The 16,352-nt window shown below is 38.8% G+C and overlaps 1 protein-coding gene across 2 annotated transcripts in view; it reads right to left on the bottom strand.

Moving 5' to 3' along the window:
- The window catches only part of LOC146808969 (putative G protein-coupled receptor 33), an 80,588-nt gene that overhangs the window by 47,251 nt on the left and 16,985 nt on the right, over positions 1 to 16,352 (bottom strand). Inside the window, exons 2-3 of one of the 2 annotated variants that reach the window (XM_085614267.1) lie at positions 1,170 to 1,263; positions 429 to 902 (exon numbers count right to left, since the gene is read on the bottom strand). The exons of the other annotated variant lie outside the window; for it this stretch is intronic. The gene's annotated coding sequence lies outside the window, so the exon portion shown is untranslated. The remainder of the gene's footprint in view (positions 1 to 428; positions 903 to 1,169; positions 1,264 to 16,352) is intronic. 2 annotated transcript variants of the gene reach the window in all.

Below are 16,352 nucleotides of genomic sequence, written 5' to 3'. Positions count from 1 at the left end.
AGGAGGAAGCCTTGGTTCCCAATTGACTGGTGGAACTGTTACGCAACCTGCTACACGACCTACTTAGAGGGTGGCATGAAGACTAATAATGCCATTGAGGGATGGCACAACCCCTTTAACAAATCTATCGGAAAACCTCACCCTAACTTCTATCATTTTTTGGAAACCTTGAAGAAGGAGCAATTACAATGACAATAGTGCAATCTTTAACAGGTAGTCTGAATCCACTTATCACCCAAAAAAGTAAAGAAATGTCAGAGCAACTATTGGCACAAATGCAACAGTTTACGTTTGTCAGCGACTTCAGACTACCTTGAAAATATTGCAAGCATACTACATTTCTAATACAAGCTAATACCTTCTTCTTACTTACTTGGCATTTTTTAAATTATTTTTTGTAAAATTATTAGGAGTGTCAGACATCCTACCTGTCGAAGTCTTCCTTCTTCAACTTTAGGTGGTGCTTCAATTCATCCTGTCACCAAAGGTCTTCTTTACTCAAATAATGCAGAGGGTTTAGTCATGAATTCTTGAATTCCCAAATGTCCCCATCAAAAAATTGAAACGCAGAGTAAAGAAACCAACAACATATTAGTTGGTTTAAAAATGTGTGTTCTAATTAAAAAACGCAAACCAAAAACTAAATATCAAAAATCCGAAACGCATAAAGTGTAAACAAAAAACAGGAAATGTAATCCATAACTACGATACAGGATCCATATTAATAAAAATTGTCCAAGTCCATCTTTGTTTAGCCACTTCCAAAACACAGTGATCCATAAAAAAAATCAGTTCCAAAAAAACACCTGTGGCCTTTTGAAAAGCCTCATCCAAACTCACAAATCCTTTTCCTGTATGACGTGTATTGTGAAAAAAACTTGAAACAGTACTAAAAAAAAATGCTGCAAAAATAAAATTGCTATTATTACAAATAAGTTTTAAAAAGTGTTCTATTGATTAAAAAAAATCCTTTTTTAAACGTATCTTTTAATAACAGCAGTCATCCGGACATAGGCTTACAACAGCTACACGTATAAGATGATAAATGGGTAAAAACATACATAACATTCAAATTTTAAACTAAAGACCTTCCAACTACCTCCCTCTTCTCTCCTTACAAAAAAGTTGGCCATATACAGTTCTAAGTTTAAATAATTAGAAGTTCTTACCTGAGTGCAGCTCTCCCTTGCATCCGATCTTGACCGCGACTCTCCACCGCGACTCTCCTCCTCTCAAACAGAAGTTCAACCACGTGCGTCAAGGCTGAAAGTAAAAAGGTCAAAAGGACAATTATTACCAGTGAATATAATGGCAAAGGGTGGGAAAAATATGTTTTTACTGTTTAATAAAATATTGACACAGTTCAAAATTGTACGAAAAGTTTAAAAAACATATTGCCTAAATATCTTTATTTAAAAAAACGAATGCTAACACTTTAAAAGTGTATTTCATATTTATTACCATTTATTAAAACTATTGCTTGTTTTTAATTATTAATAAAAAATATGTAATACTTTTGAAAACTATTAGGTGTTAATTATGTTTTGATGCTCTTTTTCTATTAGGTGTTAATTATGTTTTGATGCTCTTTTTCTATTTGTATAATATTTCAAATAAAACAATCTTTATAAATGAATACTCAGGTATTACATTTAATACCTGAGTATTAATAAACTTCCCCACTCATAACCCCTGAAACACTCACATCCTTATGCCTAAAGGGTTATGTTACAAACCCTTTGATTTATTTACATATATATATATATATATATATATATATTTTTTTAAATAATACATTGTATGTATTAATTTTCTAAATATTTTAATACACAGCTATTACAATTAATACTTGAAAATTAATACACTTCCCCATCCTTAACCCCTAAAACACTAACAACCCATGCCTAAATGATTATGTTACAAACCCCTTTCTAATTATCTTTTTTTTAAAAATATTTAATTGTATGCATTAATTACCTAAATACATTAATACACAGGTGTTAAAATTAATACCTGATTATTAATACACTTCCCCACCCATAACTCCTAAAACCCTCATATCCCGTGCCTAAAGGGTTACTTTTTTCTCAAAAACATATGTATAAACATTTTTAAAAATCACTAATTATATACCCAACTTATAATATTCCAATTAATTATTAAAATACATAAAAACAAATAAATGCATTTAAATTAAGCTGAACACTTTCCTTAATAATAATTGCGATGTTAAGGCATGCGTTGTAATGGCACCTGTGTTGTAATAGCATGTGTTATAATTACATGCATTGTAATGGTACCTCCGTTGTAATGGAGTCGTTATAATGGCATTACATTGTAATGCCTAGGTAGTACTGTTAGTTCCCCTCTATAGTTAATTGAATTACATTTGTTCGCCTTTAGCAACTGTTTGTTTATGTGGTTTAAAATGTAACATAGGCCAAAAAACATAAGGGTATTTGCTTAGTAAATGAAATTGTGAAAAGGGGTTTGTGCGTGAAATGGTTTTATTTATTAGCAGCTTAAGCAGCATTAATGGCACTCAAATGTAGTTGATGCATGTATAACTTAAAAACGTATTGCTGTGACAGAACATGTTTTTATGTAAAATTTTGAAGAATCAAATATATCCTTTGCTCTCTGATTTCAAAGCTCAACTACTACCATTGCAAGCATGAGGCAACGGAAGTCACCCCAAAAACTATGCATGATGGAAATATTTTATTTCTAATATTTTTATTAATGTTTCTTTGTTTCCTCTGTTTGAAAACTGCAATGGCTAAAAGAAAATCTGCCATGTGTCATAGGAGAGTGAGGAGAGCTGTATAGATTAGGAGTAGCATAACTGCCATTAGGCCATTATTTGCTCTTTAGGCAACAACACTTCACTTTTTATACGGGGGCTGGGAGTTTTTTCATTTTCCGTTAACAGCATGGACCTCACTGATACATCTTGCAACAGACCTAGCTGAACGTGCCGCACATGGAAATTATGAAACGGTATTACCACTTAAAGGCAGCTAATAGGCTTTTTAGGTGAAATGCGCTTCAAGGACCATCGTGTTGGCACGACATTATAAGTGGCACCTCTCAGTTGATCTGCCCTACTTTAAATTGACCATTTACAACACTTGACCTGAGTTATGCTCTTCCACAGTTGAATACCAATAATGTTCAGCAGAATTTATCATCAGTGTGAGGGACGTCATGCCCAGGTGTTTGTGAATACTTCTTATCAATCATCCAGATGTGTCAATATCATGTATACAAGTCCCTCTACTGTTGTATGTAATTTTATAATGATGCCTATACCCAGCTAAATAAACAACAAGAAACTAACGTGCTCTCATACTGTTGCATAGTCAAGATGTCTGAGTGGAGAATCAAAGTAGATGGCTTGATACATTCTAGTGGAAGCACCTAGATTATTCAAAAAGATCTCAACTATGTTAAATCCAGCTGAATATTTTCTGACAGACATGGTTTAAGGGCTGATTACGATGGCAGTCGGACCTACCGCCATTACTGCTGTCCGTTTCTGACCGCCAAGGCTGCAAACTTACCCCTGTCAAAATTACAATGTATGCAGGCCGAACCACCAACCGCAGAGGTCAGAGTGTTCTCCATATGGGCAGCGGTGGTTGGATTAGCCTTTGCATGGGCTGCGGCAGTCAGAAATGTTGCTGATAGGGACTTCTACGCCATCAGGGCTGTGCTACCACTGCTGAGCAGATTACAATTAAACCCTTATACTGGCTGGTGGGCTCTTGCCAGGGGTTTCACGATCTCTCTAGTCTGCTGTGCTACTGCTACTGCGAATCACCAGCACAGTGCACATTGGTTACAGAATAAAACACAGCTGACGGCCACTGCCAAAGTGGACACAACTACAAATCACACTTTAAAACACATATACAGCAGCACATCGGTCACATTAGGCAGCCCTTTCCACACAATATCATCTCACACACTCCACACACACTCCACACACATTTTATTCACTTTTGTTCTTCATATTTCCTTACTTTTACAGCTTTTTTCGATTACTTCACTCTCACTCACTTTATTTAATTAACATGTCACCAGCCAAAAATCCACATTTTTTTTACACTGAGTTGTCAGTGATTGTGGATGAAATTGTTAGAGTAGAGCCACACATTTTTGGAACCCAAGTCCAACAAACTTCTCTCGCTAGGAAGGATGAAATAGGGGGAGTAAAATCCGCAAAGGAGAACATCAGGAAGAGGTGGCATGACCTAAGGGGAGGGTGAAAAACCTGGGGCCCGATTCATAGAACTAACTTAAGACAAAATCCTAAACTTACTACCATTTTCGTATTCACAGAAGGCACTTACTCATTTTGGTATTCACAGAAGACACTTACTCACTTCGGTATTCACAGAAGTTAGGAGTCCTAACTTTAGGACTCCAAAATGCCTTCTGTGAGTACCAAAAGTCTTAAAATTTGGATTTTTCTCAGTTTAGGAGTCCTAAAGTTAGGACTCCTAACCAAAAATCCTAATTTTAAGGCTTTCGGTATTCACAGAAGGCATTTAGGAGTCCTAAAGTTAGGAGTCCTAAGTTTACTACTACTAAATTGAGAAAAATCCTTATTTTAAGACTTTCGGTATTCACAGAAGGCATTTAGGAGTCCTACAGTGAGGAGTCCTAGCTATACTACTACTAAACTGAGAAAAATCCTAATTTTAAGGCTTTCGGTATTCACAGAAGGCATTTAGGAGTCCTAAAGTTAGGACTTCTAACTTCTGTGAATACCGAAATGAGTCAGGGCCTTCTGTGAATACCAAAATGAGTAAGTGCCTTCTGTGAATACCATAATGGTAGTAAGTTTAGGATTTTGTCTTAAGTTAGTTCTGTGAATCGGGCCCCTGGTCTCCAGGCACCACCTTGTAGCCCAAAAGACTGGCGTTGGCCCTTCCGGCCCACAATTAGATCTCACACACTGGGAGGAGAAGGTGCACACTATCCTTCATTTTGAGGGCTTGAGAGGAATACTGTGGGGAGTGGAGACTGGTACATAACACCAAACCAGCTGTCACAACACATCAATGTTCTGTTTACACACATCTCAAGTCTTGCTATCGATTTCCTTATATATACCGACATCTATATGCAGCAGCCAAACTTTCAGAGTTCAATTTATGCCTCACTCTGAGGGTGAGCGCAAAATATGAAGAGTCTGGTGAGACCAGTCTCACCACTTGCTTTTTTGACCTGCCGGTGTTAAGCATCAGCAGGCCTTGGACCACTTCATGCCCTAATACACAACTAACTAACAGCAGAATGTTTGGGCCCTTAATCAGTAAGGCTGGACCCAATATTCATAAATGCCACCAAAATCCAATACTGATATCGTTCTAGTCCCTTACTTATGGAAGTGGCACATGGAACAAGACAATGTAACACATCAATTCATTTGATTTTCTCCTTTATTTTATTCTTTTCAACTTTTGAATGATTTTCAATTATTATATCAAAAAAGAGTTTCAACAATTTACAAATCGCAAATTTACAATCCACACCCACCATTTTTTAAATATTCAACGCAAAATCCAATATTAAGACATCAAAATGTACATGACCAAAACACCACTTATAACATAAAACAATTAATGACATACATTATGACAAAGACAAAAAAACAAAAACACATTTCAATGTGCCCATAAGGCTAAAGACTTTAGCACGTTTTACCAATTGGCTTTCTTAAGCCTTATATTCAAACCAAACAGTGCACTGTTCTAATTGAACCCACTGCACTTCAAGCATAACAATATACTCTCTTTAGTTCTTAGACAAACTTTCTATGCTTGAACTTGACCAGGGGTAACTCCCTTTTCATAGCACCTGCTCGGAAAGTACGTGGTCGACGTGTTTCGAACCCAACTACGAATTCATAGGGTTCTCATCAGGACCATTAGCGAGAAAGAACAAAAATTGGGTTTGTATTACCAACTGTGTTATACCATTCAAGGCGCTCTTCCTAAACCACCTCTATATCAAAAAAAGTTTACCTTTTTGATGAGATCAGTCGATCTCATGTGTTCCACTCATGCGCTGTGTTAAAAACAGATTCAAAAAGAAAAGAAAGAACACAATAGCATCAATGTCGTCTGTATTTCATCTGAGTGTGCATTCAATAATATTTCAATAACGGGGACCACTTTCTTTTCGTGTCAAGCGGAGACCACTTCAGCAGCCATGCATGTAGTAATTTTGGAATATCTTAAGAGGGGAGGAAAGAAAAGAAGTTGTTCCCATATAGATCTAAGCAATGGAAAAGGAATTCTTTGGAAAGGTTGTATAACCACATACCTTGTTGACTTTCTTTCAGGCATTTAACGCCGTCTCAACTCTTGAAATCTACAAAATGAAAATGATGAAGCCGTGTTATTCACACAATACTGGCCCCATTTTTAAGAGGCAAGATGTTAGTTGTATGTTTATATGTCCGCTTCACATAGAGTAATCTTAAAAAATGTAAGCAACTGCATCAGTACTAACGAGAGTCCTCAGCGCCAGAAATTCATATATACGTTTTCAAAGACTGCTTCTCACCAGTGGCTAATCGCGCTTCATACTGCGCATATTTCATTTACAACAAACCAATCCTGTCCTTCTTAGTTAGCATCCGCAAGAACATGTTCACCACCTCTTTTAGGTGGGTGCCTTAGTCATTACTTATATCGACACCAGGCTCTTACCTTTTTGTTGTATCACTTTGAATGGGACGGCGTTTTTCATCAACTGGTGTTCTCCTCCGGCAGGAATGTGTTCCTAGCTGTCCCTACCACTCTAGGCATTTCAACTTCCCGATAATGTCACTGCTGCCGCCCAGGCGCACATAGAATATTGGGAAATGTAGTTTTGATGTCCACAATGCCGTTCTTTATTAGTCTCTACATTGAGACAATATCATTAATGGGTTTCGAACGAGACCATGTCATACTACACGGGATTGTAAATCCAACGTCATCACCCAGTACTGTGTAAATGTGAATCGGTGCTTAACAGGCATCCAAGTTTGAACTAAATATGATTTATAAATTATAGATTTCAGATAGTTCATTGAGACCGTCAATGGCTGTATCAAATTTCACAATTAACAGCGCTTCTCTTTGGGTCAGTTTTCTTTCCAAATCTCCTCCTCGTGGATCTTGCTTTATCTAAGGAAGATTGTCTCTTAGGCTTCATGGGTGGTGACTGGTATAGTGGAGAGATTTATTCCTATCTGTTTGCTTGGTCACATTAGATATAGTATCTTTATATACACAGATACCTCAGGATGATGGATTGTCAGCAATAGAATCTTTTTGGGAAATGAGAACAAAAGCAAACAGAGTCCCAACAGAATTTATAATGCAGTTAGCAAACTTTGGCCTTCGTAATAACTATTTCAAGTTTGACACAGATTTTTATTTTCAGACTAAAAGCTGTGCCATGGGTTGTCCGTTTTCCCCTGAGTTGGCAGTCCTATATATGGCGAAATTCGAGGAGAAATATGTGTATAATAACAATCCTGGATGTGAAAGTTTATGTATCTGATGGTAATTTAGTAACAACACTTTACAGAAAGCAAACAGATAGGAATAAATCTCTCCACTATATTAGTCACCACCCACGAAGCTTATGAGAATTTCTTCCTTATGGACAATTTTCAAGGATTAAACGTAACTGTTCATTTAAAGATGAATACACCTTTCATGCCAACCAACTGTTGGACAGACTTAAAGAGCGGGGCTACCTAAAAAAACTGCTTAAGAATACATTGAAAAGAGTGTGGTGGAAACAGCATTAAAACAGACGTTACGAGAGCAATTATGTTTGTCACCGATTACGGGCCATCATAAATGTGGCACCGGTGTTTGTTGTGATCAAACGATAGAAGGCTCTGTATTTTCACACAAAAACATAAATTGGAAACATGATACATTTACAAACTGCAAAACCAGAAAAGCAGTTAACGGAGTTGTGTGCCCTTGCCCTAAACTCTATGTTGGCAAAACAAATTAGGAAATTCGACAGAGGATAACACAGCACAAATCCAGAATCCGGAAAAAAAAGTGCTGTCGCACAGTTGGTGAATCATTGGATCAATATTAATCATGAGGAGAAAGATCTAAAGTGGACGGTTATATCTAAAATAGAGCAAGATCCACGAGGAGGAGATTTGGAAAGAAAACTGACCCAAAGAGAAGCGCTGTAAATTGTGAAATTTGATACAGCCATAGACAGTCTCAATGAACTATCTGAAATCTATAATTTATAAATCATATTTAGTTCAAACTTGGATGCTTGTTTAGCACCGGTTCAAATTTACACAGTACTGGGTGACAACGTTGGATTTACTTGGTCTTGTTCAAAACCAATTAATGATATTGTCTCAATGTAGAGACTAATAAAGGACGGTATTGAGGACATCAAAACTACATTTCCCAATATTCTATGAGTGCCTAGGCGGTGGCAGTGACGTTAACGGGAATTTGAAATGCCCAGAGTGGTAGGGACAGCTAGGAACACACTCCTGCCGGAGGAGAACGCCAGTTGATGAAAAACGCCGTCCCCTTCAAAGTGATACAACAAAAAGGTAAGAGCCTGGTGTCGATATGAGTAATGACTAAGGCACCCACCTAAAAGAGGTGGTGAACATGTTCTTGCTGATGCTAACTAAGAAGGACAGGATTGGTTCGTTGTAAATGAAATACGTGCAGTATGAATCGCGATAAGCCACTGATGAAAAGCGGTCTTTGAATTCCTGGCGCTGAGGACACTCTTTAGTACTGATGCGGTTGCTTACATTTTTTTAAAAGACACTGTGATGCAGGCATATAAACACAAAACTAACAGATCTTGCCTCCTAAAAATGGGTCCAGATTCGTGTGAATGACATGGCTTCATTATTATCATTTTGTAGATTCCGAGAGTTGAGACGACGTTATACAAACTTTCCAAAGAATTCCTTTACCATTGCTTAGATCTATATGGAACAACTTCTTTTCTTTCCTCTCCCTCTTAAGATATTCCAAAATTACTGCAGGCATGGCCGCTGAAGTCGTCTCCGCTTGACGCGAAAAGTAAGTGGTCCCCGTTATTGAAAGATTATTGAATACACACTCAGATGAAATACAGACGACATTGACACTATTTTGTTCTTTCTTTTCTTTTTTAATCTTTTTTTAATAGAGCGCATGCGTGAAAAACATGAGATCGGCTGATCTCATCAAAAAGGTCAACTTTTTTTGACATAGAGGTGGTGTCAGTTTAGCAAGAGCGCCTTGAATGGTATAGCACAGTTGGTAATACAAACCCAATTTTTGTTCTCTCTAGCTAATGGTTCTGAAGAGAACCCTATGAATTTGTAGTTGGGTTCGAAACGCGTCGACCATGTACTTTCTGAGCAAGTGCTACGAAAAGGGAGTTACCCCTCGTCAAGTTCAAGCATGGAAATTTGTCTAAGAACTAAAGAGAGTATACTGTTATGCTTGAAGTACAGTGGGTTCAATTAGAACAGTGCACTGTTTGGTTTGAATGTAAGGCTTAAGAAAGCCAATTGGTAAAACGTGCTAAAGTCTTTAGCCTTATGGGCACATTGAAATGTGCTTTTGTTTGTTTGTCTTTGTGAAAAAGTATGTCATTAATTGCTTTATGTTATATGAGGTGTTTTGGTCATGTACATTTTGATGTCTTAATATTGGATTTTGTGTTGAATATTTAAAAAATGGTGGGTGTGATTGTAAATTTTTGATTTGTAAATTGTTGAAATTCTTTTTGATATAATAATTGAAAATCATTCAAAAGTTGAAAAGAATACAATAAAGGAGAAAATCAAATTAGTTGATGTGTTACATTAAGTTGTTCCATGTGTCACCTCCATAAGTTAGGGACTAGAATGTTATCAGTATTGGCTTTTTGGTGGTGTTTATATATATATTTACTAATACACAACTGGCACAACTCACTCATCCCTCTATCCACCCCACTCACGCTGACCAAGCTACACCCCTGCATTTCCATAGTGGTACAATGATTTGCTGTGGACTCCATGTAAACAAGTAGGTGGGACACTTACCAGAGGTTGCATCCACCAAGGTATTGATTTTCGGCGGCATTGAGCAGGTACAACAACAGGCGAATGTGTGTGATGAGCTCCATGTCAGCACAGGACGTGAGAAGCTGCGTTCAGGTGAGTTTTGTCCTTAGATCTATCCCTATCCTCCAGCTCAGCTGAGCTGGTTGGACCGCCATGGACTACTCGTTGGAAAGTCGCGTCATAATTGAAATGGATGTGACTGTGAGCTGGCATGTTATATTTCAAATATCCATGGGGTCGTAATCTACTAAGGTCGGGATAGCTACTAAAATGAAAAGTGTCTCATGGATGCTGTACTTAGCTGTACATATTAGGATAACGTACATGCTGGCCACGGTGCGTCATAAAGGACAAGTGGTTTGTTTATGCCATCCACAAACAATTAGCCAATGGGAGTGCTGAGCTCCCATTTACAGAGTAATATCATGTGATAACCTGCATAAACTATCACCATTGAAAACGCAGTGCTTGCTAAAACGCGTACGGCTAATAATAATGTGGGATTTGGTGGTGATGTTAATGTGTGACTTAATCACTATCACAATGGAGGCACCAGTTCAACAGTGTTCAGCAGTTAAACAATTTGAAAAGCACACCAATTTAATTACTCGTAAAAAAGTAAGCAATATAAAAGAATACATTTTACTAAAATGAGATTATATATTAGAAACAGTGTTAATTAAAAAAATATTATATTAAATACAAAGAAACAGTATAATAATATAATTTTAAACAATACAAACGAAATTATAAAATTCCAGGAATAATAAATATACTATTTCCACTCCTGTCTGTGCAACACTAAGGAAAACATTGGTCTCAGGAGGGGTAAAATGTACTATTCCCACTCCAGTCTCTGCAACAGTAGAGAAAGTGTTGAACTCAGGACGGGTAACATTTATTAATGCCACTCCAGTTGGTATAACAGTAGGGAAAGCTTTGTACTCAGGTGGGGTCAAATTTACAATTCCCACTCCTGTCTGTGTAACAGTAGGGAAAGTGCTGGACCTAGGAGGGCTAAAATTTACTATTCCCACTCCAGTTAGTGCACCCGTGGGGAAAGTACTTCACTTAAAACATATACTTTATTTTAATACAAGTATTAATTTCATAAAAAAGTATGAATCTATTAACTTGCAATTAAATATATACAATACAAAATGTAAACAATTAAAATAAATATACATTTTTAAAATAATTAATATAAGAATTGTTATTTATTTAATAATTATTTTATTAAATTCCCACACTATAGTTTCACATGGGTAGCAAAGCACATTTACCATCATCATCAAAAAAGCTTTATTGCGATTCGATAAAATCATAAAAGCACAATCATAAAATCACAATTTTCATATAAATTATAATTTCCAATTAATTAGGGATTAAAAAATACAGAGAAACAATGAATGGTGAATCAGTAATCAAGGTGGTTTAACGAAAATCTAGCCATAATGATACTAAAATATCAGTGGATAATTTTTGCTAGTAATTTCCTACGAATTAGCCACATTTCAAACAGGAACTTTGAAACTGAGACCACAATAAGTGGGTTTGTGTCGCTTCTCAAAATCCTAAAGAAATCAAGATAGCTCCTAAGGCCCAAATTTAGACATAACTGTATAATCCATTTTTTCCGAATGCCAGCATACGCTGGACAAAAAAGCACGACATGAGTCATGGTTACCAATTCGGTTGAGCAACCCGGGCACACATGCTGTGTCCCACTCACCCATCGATCAGTAAATGAATATAGGGGCAGGGTGCCATATCTGAACTGTAAATATAGCTTCTTTGCTAAGATAGGCTGTATGACGTCAAGATCAGGCACAAAGGCATAAAAACATTTGACGTCAAGGAAAGCGTCAGTCAGACTTGATGGTTTAGCCGAGCTATAAGTTTTCAGTAAAAAGTAATCTTTAAATGTTATGGCAAGAGATTTCTTGGTGATGCCTAAAATTGAGTCCTCAGGATTATCCCAGAGGTGAGCAAGACCAATCTGATTGAGTGTCTGCCGAACATACTGGAGCCAAGGAATCTTATCGGCTCCGAGGGTGCCCAAGATTACTTTCAGTTCATCTCTGTAGCATGCCAACTCAGTTGTACTCCAAATCCTCCTCCAATACATCACAGGCCTAGTGGCAACAACCTCTGATAACGGACGAATGTTTAAATCCAGCCTCAGAGGTGTAAGCAGCGTGTTGTTTGGGAGAGTTAAGAGTTTCCTAAAAAAGTTATTTTCGGTACTAACCAAATCATTTACAGAAGTATGGCCCCATAATTCAGCTCCATAGAGTGTCGAGGACCTGGATTGCACAGAATAGATTTCAAGAGGGGAACTTAGGATTTTTAGGCGGCATTTTTTGTAGACTTTAAAGATGCCCCCTATAGCCTGACTAAGTTTTAGATTTGCTTTGATCTTTTGAGGGGACCATCCCATTTTGTCATTCAGGGTCAGACCTAGATACTCAAAAGTAGAGACCCGATCCAAAGGGATACCTTCCATTTTAGGATGAGGGTAGTTGGAGGGTTTTACGTTAAAGGCCATATATTTTGTTTTATCTATATTGACCACCAAATTCCTTTTATTACAGAAGTTGGAAAACTGGTTCAACACCCGCTGCATGCCCATCGGTGATTTTGACAACAGCAGTGTGTCATCTGCAAACATGAGTGCAGGATATCTTTGAGAAGCCAGTTTTGGAGCGTCAATGTCTGTAGTTTCCAGAAGGTCGTCAATGAGGCCATTAATGAAAAGTGAGAACAGGGTTGGGGCAAGGACACAGCCCTGGCGCTCACCCTTCTCCACTGGGAAAGGGCCGGTTAGCTGACCAAATTTTCCGTAGCGGACTCTAGCATATGTCCCGTCGTGGAGAATCTTCAATTGATAGCATAGATAGGGTGGAACCCCCATATCTAGCAATAAGTTCCAGAGCTGGTTGCGGTCCACCATATCAAATGCAGATTTCAAATCCACGAAGGTCAAATATAGACTACCCCCTCCAATGTGACGTGTTTCCAGTAGAGGATCTGGAGCCTAAATAATTGGTCCATGGTTGAAATTTTGGACCTAAATCCCGCTTGAAGTGGGGTAAGGATATTATTCTCCTCAATCCAGTTCTGCAACCGTTGCAAGAGAAGTCTAGAATAGATTTTTTGGCTCACATCTATAAGGCTTATAGGCCTGTAATTACCTGGATCAAGGGGGGGATCCCTTTTTATAAATGGGGATAATTTCCGCACCCATCCAGGTAGATGGAACCGGTAAACCTTGCAGGATAGCATTAAAAAGGATTAGGAGGTAGGGAGCCCAGACTGACTGTTCATCCTTGTAAAGGTCCCCGGGGATCCTGTCCAACCCAGGTGCCTTGTTTGGTTGGAGATTATCCAATGCCAAACACACTTCTGTTAACGTCCAGGGAGGAGCATCCCGAGATGGATCCATGGTCATAAGAATGACAGGGGGATCAACTCTTCTGGTTAAGTTAATAGAGTAGAGTTTTTTATAGTGTGAGGCCCATGCGTCTTCGGAAACATTAGGGTCAATCGTGGTTTTACCCTCCGATTTCCCAGAGTGGACAAGGTTCCAAAAGGTCCTAGAATCTTTTACCATAAGTGCTGATCTGATGTCGAGCCATATTCCCTCTTCCCATTCAATTTTAGCACTAGGGATTATCTTCCTATAAGCCCATCTTGCTTCCAAAATATGTGGTCGATTACCTTCCTTTAAAGCCTGTAATAATTCCTGTTTGGCTATCCTACAGCCCTTGGTAAACCAGGGATTTGAATTCCCAGATTTCTTTGTGTTTACTGTACCTACTTTATAAAAAAAAACACACAATATATCAACTAGGTCCTTATGAATTTTAGCCAAATCCATAGTTTCACCAGCTACAGGGTTGTTGACTTCCGTTTTGAACGCTCTTTCAAGGAGGGGAAGAATCTTTTGATACATACTGGTAACGACTGTTTTACGGTACGCCAGCGTATCCTCTTCCCCCCTTGGATGACTCTTAGATTCCCTGCTAAAGGGGTGTCTTTATCTGGCCCTATGGTCAACAGTTGGAAGTTCAGATCTACTGTCAGAGGATCGTGGTCACTCTCCATACGCCTAATTATTTTAAAATCCAGCACTTTGTGCCACAAATCTAGACTGATCAGAAAATAATCAATCACAGATTCGTGTCCCATTCCCCTATAGGTTGACTGCCCCGGCATATCCCCTTTGAAACGACCATTACATGCTCTCAAAGAGAATGAATAAGTAAGGGAGGTAAGTTGGAGAACCAAGGGGGTCCAACGTTTGACTGCATACATACTAGTGGGTGGAATAGATCTAGCATCATCTTCCTCAGAAGTAAATAGGGTTTCTCCACACAGGGGCTCGAAATGACAGTTGAAGTCACCTCCAACCATCAAAACCATGTAATCTGGAAGGGATTCTAGAAGAGATGACAAGGCCTCGAGAGTCGGTGATGTACCGCCCCGACAAGTTGGGCGCGACTAAACGTTAATAAGTACAATTTTAGGGGTCTTCCTATGGGACATGAGGATGCATATTATGTCTCTACTATTGGTTTCTACCCTTTTGATCTTAAAACCAAGGTGGGTGCCCACCCAGACACACAAACCCCCAGATGGTCTACCCTTTGGACTTTTTAAAGCAGGTTGCATAAAAGTAATATATCCCAGTTTGTGTATGGGTTCTATAGACCACGTTTCCTGTAATAGGCAAATCCCAAAGGGGTCTATAAATGAACACCATTCTGGGTTATCAATGTTGGTGGCCAGGCCCGCAATGTTCCAGCTGAGTATTTTAAGCGTTCTGTTAGGGGAAGATGAATCGTTTATAGGGTTAGTCTCAGAGGCTAAGGTGTTAACAGATGCTGGAAAGTTGTTAGGTGTGTCCACCCGAAGCACAGATTGAAAAGGTATATCCCCCATGTTGCTTAGACCAGTGTATGGAATGGCCACGGCGTTCGAAGATTCTAAAGCCATAGGCGGAATCACCATTAAGGCTCCAAAGCCATCTTTGTCGCCATTCTCAACAACAGGGGAGGTGGAAGATGAATGATGATTGTCATACATCTTTAGTCATTCCACCTCATCCAAGGAGCTAAACCTGTTGTTGACTGGAAAACCTAAGACTACATTATCAGACATCCTACTCCACATGTCATCAACTGATTGCCCTCGATCGTAATTTTTACGGATCGGTACGAGGGGCCTAAGACGGGGAAAGGAGGGTTTATTGGGGGGAGGATAAAAATGTCCTAGATTAAATGTTTTGATGTTGGAGGTTGCATTATCAAAGAAAGAATTACAAACATGGTCAACTACCTCAGGATTTTTGAAGTTGACAATAACGCAATCGCCTCCCACATCCTTTGGTTTATGACCCACCCAAGCAACTCTCCTGACAAACAGGATAGATGAGCATACATTCCTAGGCAGTGGTCTGTTAGTATTCAACCAAAATGTTACTTTGTTTTTGAGTTCCTGGAATGTTTCAAGTCTCTTAGTAGCCAGTTTGGGAACATCAGTCAAAACGACCACATAAGGGGCACTTTCTGGAGGGAGGTCGATACGACGTAAGTCTATGTGAGGATGGGGCACATCAGGAGGCTCTGGGCAGTGATTATTGATTGGTAATATACTATCATGCAAATTTGTGGTGTTGGGCAATGGTATCCCCTGCCGTGGGTTTGGGTGGGGATTACGAGGGACTCCCTGTTGTTGAATCTGTTGGGTGTCAGATGGTTTTTGAAGAATAATAGGGACACCAGATATTTTATCCTTACTTTGGCATGGATATGAGCAAGGTTTGACGGTCTGTGCGTAATTAACATTATTGACCGTAGCGACCTCCAGTGCAGCCAACCTTTTCTCTATTGCGTCTAATCTAAGCTCAAGAGGTTGAATGGCTAGAGCTAGTACTGAAGACATTTTCCCAAGTAGCAACTCTATATCAAATAACTGAGGCACTGGGTCTAGGGGGAATCGATCTGTGCAAATTGGCTGGAAAGGAACTAAAACTGCAGGTAGAGAAGAATCCAACGTATCAGAGTTTAGTTTCTGAACTTTTTTTCTCCTACCTCTTGGCGAAATCACAGTTCGTTTCCTTTTGGGGATAGTACCCACTTCCCGTGCTGGAGGTGCTATCAAAATGGGAGGGACTTGTTCGGAGACTGGAACACTAGAAGCAGTATCAATAAGGCCTTTGGCGGGGGCAATAGTTAAA

Source organism: Triturus cristatus, chromosome 7 (genome assembly GCF_964204655.1).
Source record: "Triturus cristatus chromosome 7, aTriCri1.1, whole genome shotgun sequence".
Classification (NCBI taxonomy): domain Eukaryota; kingdom Metazoa; phylum Chordata; class Amphibia; order Caudata; family Salamandridae; genus Triturus; species Triturus cristatus.
Note: the sequence above shows the minus strand (reverse complement) of the source record. Positions and strands in the feature narration are given on the sequence as shown.